A 14772-nucleotide genomic window follows, 5' to 3' on the forward strand; every position below is an offset into this window, starting at 1 on the left:
TGTCGGGCAAAGTCAGCAGTGCAGATGTAACCCCAAAACTGCCAAGGGTAAAGCTTATATCAAAGGTCAAAGGTCAAATTTGTGTGAAAATTGCATGAATAGCTTCCTGTTTGAAATATAAATGCCATTTCTAATCATTATTAGTAATTGCTCGTGATTTATTTTAATGTATATTTGTCCCACAATGTCAGTAATGTCAGTAATAAAGATATCGTCTGAAATCAGACATGTTCAAAAGGGTGATATTAAGGGTGATAGGTCATTTTCATGTAAAAGAATGAAAAAGTAGCTCTTTTACTTTTCTTCTTATTAATAATATCTTTTCGATATCAGTCAACGATCTCAGTTCATTCTAATGTATAAATGTTAGGCGATGTCTAATATGCACATATAATTTAAAAACATTCAAGATCAACCATAATATCAAAGGTCAAAGATAAAAAAAGTGAGTAAAATGTTGCAATAATATCAGCTATTTGTGATAATTTTTATTGTTTAAAAGTAATACTATTTGTTTTGTCATTTTAGTAATTGATCGTTGTTTTTTTAACTGTATATATGTCAGACGATGTCATAGAAGAGAAAATAAATCAAGGTCAGACCTTGTATTTGAGGTCAGGGGCCACTTTTGTATAAAAAATCACAAAATATAGCATACTTACTCATTACATTTTTCAAAAATAGCTTGTTGTTATAATTCACTGTTAGCAATTTACTTTAATGTATACATGTCAAGCAAGGTCAGCAGTGTAGGTCTTATCCCTATAAGTCAAAGGCAAACCTATTATCAAAGGTCTAAGGTCAAATTTGTATAAGAATTCACAAAAACAGCAATTTTGCAATGATTTTTCTTTATTGTGTAGGTTATTTTTGTCACTACCATTAAAACTGATCATTATTCATTTTAAAGTATATATAACAGACAATATCACTGTTGAAATGATAATGAAAAACCTTACATTAAAGTTCAAATGTCATTTCCATGAAAAAATTCAAAATACAGCATTTTTAATTTCTTCTTCGTTAAAAATTATCTTGTCATTTTGTTCATTGAAAATAATTATGTCTTATGTTTATTTGTAAGTCAATGTCAGCAATGCAGATCTTATTTCAAAAACAGTGATTGGTAAAGCTTATATCAAAGGTAAAAGATGAAATTTGCGTGGAAGATCGCAAAAATAGCATTTTTGCAATACTCTTCATTGTTTAAAGGTATTTTGTCATTATTAGTATCTTATGGTTATTCCTTGAAGTTTCATACATGTATAATATTGGTCAATGTCAACAATGAAGATATCATAAGACATGAGTCTAGATCTGCCCTGATGTTAAAGTTTAAAATCCATTTTCGGGTAATAAATTCAAAAGGTAGCACTGTTGTTTTATTTCTTTGTTCAAACATATCTTGTTATAACTTGATGTTAATTCATTTTAATGTTAACATTTCTTACTTACTTCCTTACTACGTTCCATCTTCTTATGGCCGTTTTATATCTTATGATTAGATGCGTCAATGAACTGCACCGTATTCTGCAAGTCGCTGGCATCTCTCCGCAGACTGGTCTCAAATTTGATGTCTGTTGGCCAAACTTTCTGGCGTGCTTCTTCCAGATAGGAACAGCTCAGCAGAATGTGAAACGGTGTTTGTTCTTCTGATCCGCACTGACATTTATCTGTCTCTGCAACACCCAGCTTCTTCATATGTTTTCTCAGGCCACAGTCTCCAGTGCGCAGACGGAAGGCAGTTGATTGGCTGGGCCTGTTTAGCTTGTGTAAACTGTCCTGATTTGGCAGGTAGTCTCCATTTTTGTTCTTCCAGTCTGACACACAGCTGTTCTTCCACAGAGTCTGAGCTTCTCTGTATGAAGTTGGAGGTTGGGGCTGTATTTGCCTGGTTACTTCCTTTTGTGCGCAGCTTCATTTCCAGCTATGCCTACATGTGCAGGAATCCATCGTAATGCTACATTGTTGTTCTCAGACAGGAGATTGATGACTTTTTCAACAGCTGTTTGGTAAAGTTGTCTGATGGACCTGCTGAGAGAGCCTGAAGACGTGACTTGGAGTCTGTTCGGAATATATTTCACTTTTCTCCTCGCTCATACATTTCGAGTGTCGCCGATGTGAGGGCTTGCATCTGGATCTGTAGTTGGAGCATATTTTGCCGACTGGATGAGAGAGTGCGAGAGAGGAGCTGTCTGAAAATTTGATGTAGGCACCACTCCCAGCATTTTGAACAGCCTTTTCTACTGATCCATCGGTATATGCTTGGATCCAAGAGTGCGCTGGATAGCGGTTATTGGTCATTTCTAGCGTAAGAGATTGTTGGTAAGCCTAATGTTGCTTTCCCTTTTCTTCTACTCCTGGCGCCTCCAATCTGATCTTGGGAGCATATTGTCTAAGAACCCATTTATTGGGCTCGAGCGGCTCTGCCTCTGTGTCCAATGCTGCTGCTTTCCCTTTCTTCAGTTCTTTGACGATGTGGTTGAGACTCTGTCTTTTCAGTCTGTTCATGGTTCTGCTCTCGTGTTTTGAGTGGAGTGGATGGGATGGTAGTCTCTTTGCCTTCTCTGCATGCACAAAAGCTTTGTACTCTCGTCTTGTCTCTAATGGCTCAGGGTTGGCTGTCTTTTCCATTTATTTTATTGGAGTTGTTTTCATTGCTCCGGGATTATCCTCAGACCTGAAATTTAACCTTGTCCAGTTTATCTTTACTGGTTTTGGAAACAGTTACCAATGAGGTTGATGCGTACTCTGCTATGGGCCGTACGTTGCCTTTGCAAACTTGCAGAGGATCTTTGCATATGCTCCCCAACTTGTTCCAGCAAGTTTTTTTCATAATGGCGAGTTTTTTTTTAAAGCCCCTACTTTGACATTTAATGTTAGATTTGACCTTGACTAATTTTTCATTATTATTTCAAGAATGATATCATCTGTTGTATATACTTTAAAATAAATAATAATTAGTTATTAGTTTTGAAATACCCTAAAAAATAAAATAAAAAAATCATTGCAAAAATACTGGTTTGTTTTGCTAATTTTCACGCAAATTTGACCTTTGACCTTTGATAATAGGGTTGGCTTTGCCTTATTTGGATAAGACCTACATTGCTGACCTTGCTTGGCATGTATATATTAAAATAAATTGCTAACAGAAAATTATAACAAGAGCTATTATTTTTTAACAAAGTAATGAGTAAGTATGCTACAATTTGATCTTTTACACAAAAATGACCCCTGACCTTTAATACCAGGTTCGACCTTGACTTATTTTCTCTTCCATGACATTGTCTGACATATATACAGTAAAATAAACAACGATCAGTTACTAAAATGACAAAACAAATACTTTTAAACAATAAAAATATTACAAACAGGTGATATTATTGCAACATTTTACTTACTTTACTTTTTTGACCTTTGACTTGTTATTATGGTTGACCTTGAATGTTTTGAAATAATATGTGCATACCAGACATCGCCTAATTTTTATACATTAAAATGAAGTGATATCGTTGATTAATATCGACAAAATATTATTAACAAGAAGAAAGTTAAAGAGCTATTTTTTCATTCTTTTACTTGAAAATGACCTTTGACCCTTAATATCACATTTGAACTTGTCTGATTTCAGACGATATCTTTATTACTGACATTGTGGGACATATATACATTAAAATAAATCACGAGCAATTACAAATAATGATTAGAAATAGCTGTTATATTTCAAACAGGAAGCTATACATGCAATTTTTCACGCAAATTTGACCTTTGACCTTTGATATAAGCTTAACCCTTGGCAGTTTTGGGGTTACATCTGCACTGCTGAGTTTGCCTGGCATACAGACTCTAAAACGAGTTAACTTCAGTGACAAATAATGTGAATACATATTAAAAACGTTAGAAAAAGTAAAGGTAACATTTTTCACATTTTTGCAAGAAAATGAAATTTGACCTTCAATTATCAGGATTGACTTTGACGTTTTGCAATAAGATTTGCATTTCTGACTTTGGCTGATATATACACATTACATATATAAAGCTGAGTGACTTATGATAACAAACTAATTTTTAAGAATAAAAATAAATTTCAAATATGCCAATTTTTGTGATTTGTAAATAAAATTGACCTTTGACCTTAAATGTCAAGTTTGCCCTTCATTCCTTTTTGATGAATTTCTTTTTGCTGACATGGGTTGACATATATACATTTACTGACAATCAGATAGCTACTGTAATTAAACAGAGAAAAAACTGGTAGACGTAAACCTTACCCTACCCCCTAAATTTTAACAAGTGAGTTTTACCTCCCCTATCACAAACATAAGTGAACAAAATATAGATAGGAACGGCTTTGACACTTAAGAAATGAGTTTTCATGAAGGATATGAAATATTGTTTCCAAAAAAGTATAAACTTCTTTTGGCCTCAATTGTTGCAATAAAAGCCCGTGAGCTCTCGGACCAAATGGTCTTGTCCTTCTGTCCGATCCTGGGGTTCCACACACTGATGACCAATATTTAAAACAGACATTGTAACCAAAATTTACAAGATGATCATTATATATTTATATAGATGTGCCCTAGAAGGAACTTTTGCTATGCTTTAACTTGTACTATAACAATATGTTGTTTGTAACAATTGTACGTCACGTTATGTTATTATGGATGTAGAAATTACAAAATTTGTGCTTTTTGAAAAGAAAATTCAAAGCTGATATAGATATATTGGTATGTTAGATACCTGGCAATCTTTACAAGCTGGGGATTTGTTGTGATATATTTGTTATTCCTTCTTGATTTTCATTCGATTTTACTGTAACAGAATTTATCAAAGCCGGTGCAGTTGGGGGGGGGGGGGGGGGGGGGGAGGGAGTGTTGCACATTCTCACGGACTCAATCAAACCGACGAATCTGATTAGTTTGCTTTGTTGCAGTTTCCACAGAATTTTGTTACAAATTTTCTTACACTTTATCACTGTAGCAGTCTTTAGGTGTCGTGTGGTGGCTGTAAAATTTCTCCAGTTTTGTTATATTTTTGTTTCTATGAGATGTTTTGTCATTCGGTTGGCAATGGGAAACTGGTTTGTGTTAAGAATCCAACCGTTTAAGTTCTAAACTCATTCATGGGAAAGTACTGCACTTTTAACACACTATAAATGACAGCTAGAAGATCCTTATAACTTTTCTACCAAAACTTTAATCATTACTGATGTAAGAAAAACAAAGTTGATAATGATAGTAAGAACTATTTATAAACATTAGCAGTCGAAACGCAAATAAGTAGGGCGCACTTTAAACTTGGAGACCACGACTGGTAGCTGGACCCTATTTGTATTTTCACTGTCACAGAAAAGTTGTTGGATACCCCACATCAAACATTGTGTGACTGGAATGTTACAAAGCAAAATGTTGTGTACCACAGACTTTTTGTAGGAACGGCCATAACGTCTTAAAAAGATAGAAAAACATAATATACTCGTAGTAATTGCAGAATAGAGACATATTAGAACTTTCGTTGATGTATAATTACAAAACATCATGAAAAGCAGTCCAAAAATCTTTACTGTTGCCTAACGAATGTGCACGGTGAAAGTCACGAGGGTGTATACCGCAAGAACAATCGTGATAAAATGGTAACTGATTTGTGTCATTTTGTGTTTTCATGTCGCGACCACACCAAGCGCAAACACGAGATTTAAGAAGCCATAATGGCGAAGGCGCGGAGAGAAAACTCTCTGAACAGCAGGGGCGCGGGGCCAACACCCGTTCAAGTGATATGAACAAAACAGAAAACCGGTTGTTCTGACTTCTACGGGAATAAGCTAAAAAGTGTTAAATACTCAAGATGTCTTCTTCTGTTAATACTCAATATCTTTAGAATGCCACTTAAAGGGTGTAAGGAAAGTCCGTTGAAACTGGGGGAAATCCAGAGCAGGGAAGTAATTATATATGTTTTTTGTATATAGTTTTGCTGATGTGTTGACATATTCCTGCTTCAAAAGTTTAGTAAATTTAAAGTTATAGATTTTTATCAGATGTTTCCTGCTCGAAGGACTTTTGTATGTCATATTTCAAATGACGTTTTTATAGCAAGTGTTTAGACCTTCAATTCCAGCATTGATGGTGGAGGAAGACCCCAGGTGCCCGTCCGTGCATTATTTCATCAAGAGCGGGCACCTGGGTAGATCCACCGACATTCCGTAAGCCAGTTGGATGGCTTCCTCACATGAAGAATTCAACGCCCCGTGTGAGGTTCGAACCCACATCGATGAGGGGCAAGTGATTTGAAGTCAGTGACCTAAAACACTCGGCCACGGAGGCCCTTTATTCAACAACAGAATCTATAAGAAGATACTTTGGACGCACATATACAAAAATCGTTCAGATTATTCTACAAGCAAATCACTTTGCATGTTGATTGTTTGAAACCATACGCTGAATTATTGATCGAGACCCCAGCGTCAAAATCAACATGGCGTCTGAAATTCAAAATGGCCGCCAAGATGGCCGCCAATTTTCTTAGACTTCATTAAAATGATTATTAAGTAATATTTTATGTTGGCAGTAAGCAGAATGGGTTTTGATAATGAAATATTTATATCTACATTTTGAAAATTTAAGATTTTGAAAGCCTATATTCAAAATGGCCGACACAATTCAAGATGGCCGACATAATATGGCCAAAAATTTAGATTTTCAAAATATCTAAAATATTTTGCCCACATTTCATATTTCATTGAAAATCTTATTGAATAAAGTTCATAAACATGAGATATAGTTCCCTTATTTCACTTGAACACTAGATATAACTTGACTGACAGTTTTCCAAATTCAAAATGGCTGCCAAGATTCTCCGTCAGATGTTTTACTAACTGAACATCCATTGATTTCGTTGATATTTTATGCCCATTTGAATTGGTGAGATGGTATAATTATTAAATTTTACAGTTAAAACTATCTCCAACTCTAAACAATTCAAAGTGATTGACTTCCAGCTTCTCCTTTAACTACAAATTTGCAGCTGGCAACGAAACACATAATTAATAGGAAATTAGCTTATTGAAAAGTGACCAATAAGAAATGGTTATTCAATTGGTATATTTTCATAATCCCCTGTCGTCAAAAATGAAAAGAGTCCTCAAATGAAGAAAAAGAGACGGAAAAAAATTTCCCGTTCACACAAAGAACCAAGCTGGTTGCATTTTGGCCTTTTAGTTAATGTGACATATTATGAACTCCTACATTACGAAATGTGTATCGCAATGCAAATCAACAAGATATTGGCAATAGCCCTTTAAGTTCAAGAAATGCATTGAAAATGACCATTTATATATTCTCCCAGTTTTACATGTAAATATAATATTGTTCCACTGTTTTCTATTTCTTTATATAATGACAATATTAAACACAATGTAAACATAATATTCACTAAGACTGAATATCAAAGCTGATTTACAGAGAAAAGCCATGTTGATATGTGGACCAAATTTCTTAAACCATTATCATGTTGTGTCAGTATTGAATGCATTCTCATGCAGTGTTGTTATATTTTCTGGTCCTTTGATCTACGCTTTCTCTTTTAGCTAGGTTTTATAAACTATCAAAACAATAGTCTTAAAGTGCCGTGTCACGGATGCAAAAATATTGCGGTATACACTATGCGGTGTGTGTGTGCATGGGTGGTGGGGGGGGGGGCGGCGGGGGCACCAGTTAAGTATAAAGTCGTCATCGGCGATATGCTTAGCGACGAGATGGTTTAGGCGTGGAATTTGGACCCACATGTTGGGTAAGAGGAATCTCCCCTAGGATAGAGTAGCCTCCTCATTTTAGCCGGTTCAGGGGGCTCCCCATGGAAATATTTGAAATACAGGTATGAAATGACGGCCTCTGATGCATTTTTTGTCTAAATTTTGCGGTACTGTTGGGGGTGTTCCATCACTTTAAGGGAGTAAAGAGGCTCTTCCCCTGGAAAATGTTGAAGTATTGGTATTAAATGATGGCCTCTGAATCATATTTTGGGTCTAAATTGGGTCTTAATTGTGAGAAATATTTCTTTGCCAAAACAGTCAGGTGCAACTTTGATGAGTATTATAGGTAACTTGTTAGAAACTTGGATGTAGCGTGCGGCACGGGCCCCCTCGGCCTGGCCCTGTATCCGGGCCTCGGTTACTCTTATAGACTTTATTAGATGTTTCAAAATAATGCATTTATCTTCGGTATTTTATTTGATCAAGCAAATATATATTTCTGGCACCATGATTTCTTTTACTTCTTGAAAGATTAATGGAATTCGATGACAGTTTAAACCAAAAAGATATTCAGTAGTAAGTTTTGAAAAGTACTTTTGCCAATGTATTAGGGTTATTAAGGTATAGTGTTCTCACCTATGGCATTGATCTTGAAGCACAGTACGTATCAGTTTGTGTCAGACATACAGACGGGCTTATTTAATAGTTATAAGGTAGAATGGAGAACTAAACTGAACAGCAATATTGGTCCGTCCCGTAATGGCAGGAATAAGCTTCGAACCTACTGTTCGTTTAAAAGAGAATGTCAAACAGAAGAGTACTGTAAATTAATTCTCCCTTTACAACATAGAGCTGCGTTCAGTAAATTTAGATGTGGTGTGGCACCTTTGCGGATTGAAACAGGCCGATATGAAAATATCCCAGTGAATGACCGTTTGTGCCCATTTTGCAATGAGGTTGAGAATGAGGTTCATGTGTTAACAAGTTGTAAACTATATGAGGACTTGCATTTTGAGCTATTTAACAAAGCTAGGGAGGTTGTTAGCACCTTTGATACTCTTTCGGCTGAAGACAAAATTATTGTTATTTTATCTAATGTTAATATGGTTAGGTATTCTGCCAAAACCTGTTTTAATATACTGCAACGCAGAAACTTTTTTTATTTTATGTAGTGTATATATACCTCTTTTTAGTTACCCTGTCATAACTACACCAAAAAAAGACAAATGTTAACCTTTTTTCATTAGTTTAGGGGGAGTTAAATATCTAAGTGTTTCTAACTTTGGTTTTATATGGCACTTATGTGCTCTTTTATTGATTCCAAGTTTAAATGTGTTGTAGTCAGAGGTTTTAATCTTGGATTAACAGAATTTTACAAAATTTAAATCGTGTGTACCTAATATTTACATCAGAAATAGGTAAGGCTTGGAAACACAGGTAAAAAGTGTCTTAGTGCCATTTTAGTTTCTGTCATGTTATGTGTTTTTCACATCTTATTTTTTTAAAGTTTTGAAAGGTTTTGTACAAAAGTATGTATCGTTATACAATTTCTGTGAAGACAACGATATAATGTAGAAATTCTGTATGTATAACATATTGACATAACCAGTCAGTGGACTTACTTACACAAATGTGCCCCAGCAGATACTTAATATATTTGTGTATTTGAATTCCATTGGAACTACACCGTTTATGGTTGCCCCACCTAATATTTTACTTGTTACTCTTGCAAGAAAATTTAATTTGACGGAACTTTTAAATTCTATTCTCCTGCAGACAATAGATAAAAAGTAAAAGTATATACTTAACAATTTTCAGTGTGGTATATTTCTAAATAAAATTTTATGAAAAAAGGCCATGCAATTTTGGATCACCCTTTGTACATAATTATATGACTATTAGAAACGTTTGCATTCAGGCTGTCGAATTATACATTTCGTCTCACTATTTTGTCATTCCTCAATATTTTGATATCAGTAAATCAGTATTTTTCCCAAATATGTTTTCAAAATAAAACCAGATATAAAGGTAACGTATTTAAAAGTGTTGTTAGGTAAGAAAAACAGCAATACTTGACAAGTACGTTTTGTATATTTCATACCTACAGCATTAATTTTAACTAAATGCACAGTAACTTATTTTTGAAATATCTTATTATAATAAATATAATGATACAGTAGAATAAGTTTAGTGAAATGGTAACGTAAAATATGTAAAATAATTTGCATATAGTCTTTCCTCAAACTAACCAAAATATGATTATGCTATTAAAAAGTTTTTTTTTCATGTTTTGCAGCAAAATTCATAGTGATTTAAATTTAAAATCTGCCTACTTGAATTTAAAATCTTTCAAATAATTTGAAATAATAAAACAAGTTAAATGAAAAGGTAACGTAACTTGAGTAAAGTATGCTACATATTGATTTTTTCTTAAATAATGTGTTTAAGAAATACTGTCATATAATGCAGTTCACATAATCACAAATTCATTCGTATTATGTTTAAAATGATATACAAGTAATGTACAGGTTGAATGAATTTACAGAGGGTCAATTTACCCCACCCGCCTAGCCTCGCCTTTATTCGATAATAATGCCAAAAAAATTTGTATTACAGGTAAAACCATTAAAACAATTCAAATAAGACTATAAAACCATTTTGGTAATACTTGGGTGCTTAATCTTCTGGAAAAAATAGATTCAATGTGTTGATAAAAAAAAAAACAAAGACAATTTTCCGCCCATTTTACAATTATAAATGCGCATATTTTAAGCAAAAATTGATATTTCCGGCAAAAACCTTATAGTAAATAGTCGAACATGTCTGCAATACAAATCGATAAAGAAATAAGAAATAACCTTACTTACCATATTTTAACACACTTTTAACAAAATTTATGCAATTGTCATAAAGCTTGGTAGCCATGCGGCGGCCATCTTGAATTTTGTCCGCCATATTGATTTTGAGGTTGGGGTCTCGATCAAATATTAAAGGCAATATGTCAAACTATAATCATGCAAAGCGGTTTGCTTGTAGAATTATCTGAACGATTCGTCCAATTTTGAGCTCTAAGCACTTTAACTAATAATGGAACGAAGCAAACTGACGGCGGCAGACTCGGTTAGACTGAGTCTGTTTACTAATATAGGTAATGAAAGGTGCAGTACATCTGACTTACCCTAGCACGGATGTATGCTGCAATCTATCTGAATTATACAGGCACGTGAAATAGATTCCCTGATTCTACAGGATTGATTGTAAAATACGAGTAATACAACCACTCGGTCCAAGAAAGGAGCGATTTTTTATTGTTTTATGATTATCCAACTTAGCAGTGAGAAACCGATAGCATAATTCGTTTTGTTTACTAAATTTCCGTTAATGTTCGTTTCAAAAATGTTAAATTGTCAGTTCATTTATGTCAATAAAACGGATGCATAAAAACATTCACGTTAGTCCAGTTTGTTATTCTCTTTAATCAAAATATCTCAAAATTAGGTACATGAACATATACAATTTATCTAACTAAAGTATATTAATAGGTAAATCTACACAGTATGACAATTTATTTAATTTTACAGAATTAGAAATTTTCTATATGCGGAAATGTCATTAAAATTATGTTATACTCATTATATCTGGATACACTTTAAAAAAAAATAAAACTAAGTCCTGAAAAAAGTCAACTACGCTGTCCAATTTTTAGTGTCTATTTTTTTTTTAAGTTTAACAAAATGAATTGTTCAGTCAAATTCTACCTAGCAGAAATAATTAAACCTAATGTGCAGAACGATATGAAGTCCGTTTTATCATTATCTATTGATACTAATATACCCTAATTGTGAACTTTCCATTACACAAAAAAACGTCGAATTGAAGATTGAAAACGGCTGTCTTACGAGATAAAACGCGTCAATAGTAATGTCTATTTCACCAATTTCCTCGAACTATTTTTTTAAAATTTCTTTCTTAATTCTTTATGATGACATCAAATCTGCTGACTCTTGACACAGAGGATGTGCTTTTTGTGTGCATTTTGAAATTCATTTTCCAAAAATAATTACATCCCATATACATACGACCATATAAATAGATATCGTCTCCCGCGTTATCTAATTTCTAAAATGTCTAAATATATTTTTTCATATTTTTAGGTAATATTTTATAACATGTCTCTGTAGATAAGTATTTAACAATTTAATGAGATGTCGTAAAACTGTAATAGATAGCATGGACACCAGTAGTTTTGCATTCCACTTTTGGTGTATCAAGTTTCTGTTCGCCTTCCCATGGAAGAGAGTTGGACTCCAGTGACTGATGTCCACAACCAATATCCTGCATTGTGCAAGATGATGTCCAGCATGCATACACCTTGCAGCATATCTCGGTGCTTACATCCGTAGTTATATGGTACTTAAGCGTTTCCCCTGGAGCTCGTTGTACTTTCGTACTAGAACTAGAAAATAGATTGAAATATCAATCAGAAATTTATTTTGTACGTACGGGTAGTTTGAAGTAAAAACATCTCTGATAAATGCTCAAAGAGTGTGGAATGATACAACGCAATATTTAGCACAGACATTGAAAGCAATCTGAGTAAAATAACTACAGGTATCTATAACAATTAATGGAACTTGTGTAAAATAGCTTTGAGCTAGCTTCTGTTACAATAATTATATTTATGTATATGCAGAAACGGTATAAGGAATATTGTTTTACCATTATTTTAAAAGTTCATGATCCGTTTTGCCATGTTTACAAGTATGCAAAAATTTGCTTTTTGGCGTTTAGAAACGTTTTCTTACAAATAATCTCACTGTCAATAATTTGTACCTGTTTGAGTATTCTTTTAAATCATTTCAGTTTTTATTCTTAATATAAATGCAGATCTGATACATACTAGCACGCATCTCCAAAGCTATTTACCGGTGCATGACAACTGGACCCTTCATCAGTTTGTGGTGGCGCTGCCGAAGCAAGAGCAAGAAGAACCATAACAAGCATAACTGACGTCATCATCAACTACCTGTAAATGAATCGGATATTCTCATATGACTGTCATGTTCCTTCTGTAACATTTCTTTTGTAATTTTTATAAACAATTTTATATTAGTATTTTTTTGTATAAAACAATATGTTACCAACTGATATTGATAGAAGTTATTTTATCACCGGCCTCGTAGCTAAATAGGGAGAGTTCGATACCTTGCCGAGGCATATGTTCTCCGTGATGAATGTGTCTGAAATCATTTGTCCTCCACCTCAGTGCAGAGAACAAGTAAGTACTGGTATAGAATATGGCAACCAAACACATAAACAGAAAAATAGTTGTTCTTTACATAAGTCAATGTTTATTGTAAATAACACAGAATAACAAGAATATGAATTCTGTGTTTTCATTGGCGTTTCTATAACATAATCACTTTTTAGAGCAAGCCAAATGTTAGACTTATGAAATCTAGATTCAAAATGTTACCTTATTATGGTGAAAACAATAAATATCCACGTGAGCTATGTGTTAAAACTTTTTCGCTTTAGCTTATGACAGTATCGTCCCCCGCTTATATAGATATCTGGATAGGATTCAGACCTTGAAAAGAAATGTTCAAAATAAGATACAATGCTAAACTCGTGCAAACGGACGATTAATTTCAACATTTTTTACTAAAATAAGTTATTAGTATGTTTACATACTACACAAAATTGCTGCAATCGTATGCTGTCCCTAGATAATACTGAAATATGTCTTTTGTTGTTTTTTTTTCGGCAATTCGTTAATTTATACTGATATTTATGATATCTACTTTTATAATGTTTGGTATACGTGCAAATATATAAAATAAACTGAATTTAGAGATTCTGATTTTGTTATATTTCATCCTCAAGAAAACCAAATCAATTGTCAACATACGCCATCCAGGTGATTTTCTAAACATTTTTGTCAGTTTATTTCTCGTGTTGTAGTGTATACTATACACTGGTCATGGTAAGTACAAAACAAAAAGTATTACAACATTTTATTAGCTACAAATCTATTGTTCAGCAGACATCACACAAAAATCAATTTTGCTAGAAGCTTGTGTGTAGCATAAATAAATGCCTTGCGAATAGTTCTGAATTTACCATGTTTCTAACTAAATTGCGCATCGTCCTTGCCTTGTTGAATTACGCATCTATGTTGTTAATATTTATGTTGTTTACAGTTCTTAGTACCATGTTGTGACTAGTACTCTGTCTTGTTTCCTTAAAACGTGTCCTTCTTACGTTGTTTTCGTTCATTTTTTTTTAATTTAATTTGAAATGCCAAGTGTCTTTTTGTGGTAAATTGATAACCTAAAGGCAAAACATGCAAGTATTAATGACTGTTGTGTAAAACCAATTAATATTGTATACTATATTCACATGCTGATAAAGTGTTGCGGCACATGTATTAGAAAATGCTGAAATTAGTTACTGCCACTAGTACAAGTGTGGCATGTGATGAAACAATTTAGATCGTTAATCATACTTTCCATATTTAAGTTTTCCATTTTCACGTTCATATGTGAAATTAATGAAAACAGTTTTAATTAATGTCTGTTGCCAGTCAGAAACTTTCATATTAATATTTAGTGCTTTTTGTGTTGAATTGAATATCCTTTTCTGTCTCAGAGATTACAATTGAAACCTGACATTACCTTCACGGGAGCTGTTGGTCTGTTTTGGAAATAATCAGCTGGAATGGTTCGAATAATTTATATATAACATATGCATGTAAGGTGTCTTTTTTCATTTGTTTTATCTTCATACTTATACGACAACAAAGTTTATTTGCAAATACCGTCAATAGCTTGCCTTTGGTTAATAAACAGGAAAGACATATATTACAACAATGATGTGCGTATACATAACATGGCTTATTCTTGAAATTTAAACAGAGTGAATATATACCATCAAATATTTTAGCCATCAAGATGATAATATAATGTAAGCCTCTTTCGTGTATTTACAAATAAGCATCAAACAATTTTTGCCACGGGATGAGT

At 33.5% G+C, this 14772-nt stretch overlaps 1 long non-coding RNA gene across 1 annotated transcript; it reads right to left on the reverse strand.

Annotated features, from left to right (window-relative positions):
• Positions 1–11203: 11203 nt before the first annotated feature.
• Positions 11204–13380, reverse strand: LOC128551608 (uncharacterized). The gene is made up of 3 exons (XR_008368845.1): positions 13224–13380; positions 12648–12773; positions 11204–12203 (listed from the first exon to the last, which is right to left on the reverse strand). It is a non-coding gene; the product is annotated as an uncharacterized LOC128551608 (long non-coding RNA).
• Between the last annotated feature and the right edge of the window lie 1392 nt (positions 13381–14772).

The sequence above is a fragment of the Mercenaria mercenaria genome, chromosome 2 (genome assembly GCF_021730395.1).
Source record: "Mercenaria mercenaria strain notata chromosome 2, MADL_Memer_1, whole genome shotgun sequence".
Classification (NCBI taxonomy): Eukaryota; Metazoa; Mollusca; class Bivalvia; order Venerida; family Veneridae; genus Mercenaria; species Mercenaria mercenaria.